This window comes from Culex quinquefasciatus, chromosome 3, assembly GCF_015732765.1.
Source record: "Culex quinquefasciatus strain JHB chromosome 3, VPISU_Cqui_1.0_pri_paternal, whole genome shotgun sequence".
In the NCBI taxonomy this organism is placed as follows: Eukaryota; Metazoa; Arthropoda; class Insecta; order Diptera; family Culicidae; genus Culex; species Culex quinquefasciatus.
The window spans coordinates 126,023,834-126,027,929 of NC_051863.1; positions in this window are offsets into that span (position 1 = coordinate 126,023,834).

A 4,096-nucleotide genomic window follows, 5' to 3' on the forward strand; every position below is an offset into this window, starting at 1 on the left:
CAATATTTCTGCAATGCTCATTTCAAGAGAAAGCATGAACTTTGGGATCCCCAGGGACACATACACTATGAACTTTTCAAAAATATTTAGACAGGGTGGAATGGGTTCTCTCTAAAGTTTATATGAAGAATAAGTGCGGTATACTCCTTGTACATACAATTTCTGGACAACATAGGCTCCAGAAAATCGAGTCTGAACTACATGAAATATTACGTGATAATCAGTACAACTGTTCTCGAAACATTTCAATTTCTAAAACCACATTTATTCACTCCCTTTTACACATAACATTGCACAACGAGTATGCCCCACATGTGCCACATCAAAGTGCAGTGTACTCTCAAATTCCTGATGGCATTTGAAATGAAGTTTTCTCTTGCACTGGAATCAACATTGAGTTGGAATTGAGAGTTTTCACCATCGGGCGCAGAGTGCCAGAGGATTAAGTCTCCACAAGCGAATCCCACATTAGCTTGGATGAGAACGACCTACGCTGGTGGAAACATAGTGGAAAACTGCGGCTTCACAATAAAACTTTATTGCACGATGGTGTGAGCTTTCCCATTCAGTATGCCAGGCCAAGGTTGCGGTCACCAGTGTGAGTGTAGATTGGAAAGTTGATGCAAGTTGCGATGGTGCTAAAGGTACGCACCTCTCCATGGTGGTATGGGGAAAAGCTACATCAACGAGCATAGTAAACGGAGCATATGCAAATTCTAATTTCAGCGGGATCAGCCGTGAAACGTGAGTGACAACGTGGTCGAGTGAATATGGAGCCAGATGTGAATAAAGTATACGAAAGTACGACATTTCATTTAACAAACTTCAATACAATATTTTATAAGTATTTAACTAATTTAACGCTCGAGAAGATAGTATTTTGGCAAATATTGTGAACAAAAATTCAATGCAGATTTGTCAAATTGAGAAAAAAAAATCAAAATTATTCGAGCATAGGGTAGGGTAGTCATCAATGAGACACTTTTGGTTTTCAACTTTCAAAGATTTTTCTCATTTTTTCATCAACATGTTTTAATGAGCTTTTTGTTGCATTTTCTTTCTTTTAATGTGTTCTAACATTGACCAAAATATGAGATCGATCCGACATCTACAGCCAGAGTTATTCAACTGTCTCATTGTAGACGCACTTGGCAGGAACAATGAGACAGCTGGGGAACAATGAGACACACTACGAATATCAAGATTTTTCTAGTAAAACATCATGTTTTTGTATTGTTCCATTGCAGGTAACTTGCCTTGAACATTTTAGAGCAATTTTGCCAACATGAAACTTTAATTTACAAAAGTTATACTGAAAAGTATTTAAATTTTGTAAAATCCGTATATTTATACCAAATAACTTTGTATTTTTGGTTAAATGAAGTTAAAACTCAATAAATATGCCAAAAATCACTTTTAATTCATGTTTTGAAAGATTTCCATCGATTTTGAAAAGTTTAATGAAGAAAAATCAAAGTGTCTCATTGTTACCCATGAGCTGCAATGAGTGGGGAACAATGAGACAGTCCTGTATACTGGGTATATTCTAAATTCTGGTCTAACCTAATGGAAGGACATTGTAGCCCAACTCAATCCCTATGGAACGTCGAAAGAAATTTGAAGAAATATTAGTTTTGGTGTTAATGGCAGCCTACGAGCGAAAAAGTAATTTTTGTCCATAATTTACTTTTACATCCCAGAATCAAACATTTATGAATAACTTTTCAAGGAAGCGTCCGTAACCAAAGCCACTATAATGGCAGACGTGTATCCAGTAGACACACCTTTCCCCCAAATATGAGCCAGATTGGTTGAAACTACGACTTGTGAGAGCCATTTTATCATTGTTCCCCGTGTCTCATTGATGACTACTCTACCCTAATATGCATTTTTGCTTCCCATTGAAGTTCATGATTAATCTAGTGTCTTACGACTTACTTTGTATGGGACGATTTGTACCAATTTTTTATTTGTTTTCCATCAATAGAACTCCCAATTAAAACACTTAGCTGTCCCATTTGGAATCAGACATTTTTTTACTAATCGACGAAAATAATTTCCAGTCTTAGTTTTGAAGATGTTTTTTTTTTAAATTAGAACAAAAGATTTTTGTGAAAGATTCTCAAAATTCAAGTGAACTTTATCATTGTGTATTCCGATTGGCAATCATCACACGCCAACAGAGAGCCTAATTAAATTCAATCGACACGGAAAATAGTTCCCCTTGCGTGCCTTGTCCCAGCCAGCGCCGTCTGTGGGGAACCGGAAACCGATTAACAAAGTTAGTTCCGCTGGGAGGATTGCGCGCCAGATGCCATCGGTGGAAAAGTGTTTTCCCCCGAATGGAATCGAACTGCACTGCTGGTGGGGAAAACATGTTTGCGACGGGGAATTGAAATCCGTTTGTCAAGAGCAAATGGTTGCGGGCTAAATTTGTTCTGCACCATTAGTTTTGAGCGGGATTGATGCTGAGTTAATTGCAGGATGTGGGGTTTTAAGTGCATCGGCTTATAAAAGTGTTAAATGATTCTCATGGAGTTCAGTTTACTACATGAGTAGCAATCACTTATATCAGATCTGATTGAAATAAGAAGAACGTTCGAAAATGTAAAATTTAGCATCAAACCATTGTTTCTCATGCTATTTTTCATAGGATGATATTCATTTTAATGAAAAGCTGAAAGCAACTCATGTTACATATAATTTTCAAGCCATTTTTATGCCATGTTGATTTACTTTGAACTATTAACGATTCCTCCTTTGCTCAAAACTAGCTTTCTTTTTCCAAAAAGACAAACAAGTCAAGCTTACATAACAGCCTCCGCAGTGTCTACAAATCCATGAAATCAACATTTACCACATCATTCGAATCCCACAGCCCCAATTCGACAATTTCGCAGCGCGTTAAATTAACTCGAAACAAGCAATCTTTTCATCTTCTCCAATTCTCGGAACCACCCCTGATTTCCCTGCCCCACCCCCTCTGAAAAGTGGTTGTTCTTTCAGGGCATCCTCCACCCACTCAAAGGCAAGCATCAGCTATGGCACAAGTCTGACACCAAATAAAAGATAACATCGCCATCTGCAAGGGGAAACAACATTCCAACAGTTAGTTGCTGCTAGAACTCTGGTGAAATTGAGCTACACTCAATTGCGAAAAAATAATTTAATTAGAAAATTATGTTTCTATAGATTAAGGCTCAAAACAAAACCAATTTCAAAATTTTTGGGAGGAATTTCAATCTAGCCTTGCTGCTTAACTACATCCGAAATCCAAGATTTATTGAAAAAATATCAAAAATTCCAATCGAGGTCAAAATTGTTCAGTATCTCGGCTATGGTCTGGGCTATGACATAGAGAAAACAATTCTCCATGAATTTTAGGAGATTTTTCCGATGCATTTTTCTCGATGAAATATTCTGAATACGAAGATTCCAGACCGCAAAATTAAGTGGAAACTGAATTTCCCCATAAATGTTGAAGTTTTAGAGCTTGGGTTCAGAATGGCAGAGATCATAGCGGCCCAATTCCGTGGTCATTGGGCATTGTCTGGCCCCGCCTAAACATAAAACAAGAACCAGATGGGTCCTCAAACTATCTTTAAACTTCCAATCCCATCAGGCAAAACAAGGATCAGCGCAGGCCTTGCCTCGCAGAGAGCAACGACAAGACTCAGGGTGGTTCACGATTTGGGTGATTTTAAAAATCTTTCCTTCAGGAATATTTTTGAGATTTTTTTTTGTCTTCTAGAAAACTTCGTAGAAGACACCAAAATTGTATCTCGCAATCTACGCCTACTACGATCAAATTTACTGAAAACATCTGAGCAAACCTTCAAAAATCCATTTTTAGAACGTAGCAATTCAGGGTTAAGTTTTAGCGAAAAGTGCCCGAACGTAACTTTTTGAACTCTAACAAACTTTTTTTGACAAATTAATTTAAACTTAAGTGCCAAGATTATTTAAGGTAAAAACGATTTAAAACTCAAATATCTCAAAAAACGCAAGCCAAATTTTGAGCGCCAGATTTAATTTTAAAGAGGAGATCTAGCTTGATCTATCTTGATTTAAAAATGCCTAATTTTCAAGGGAAAAG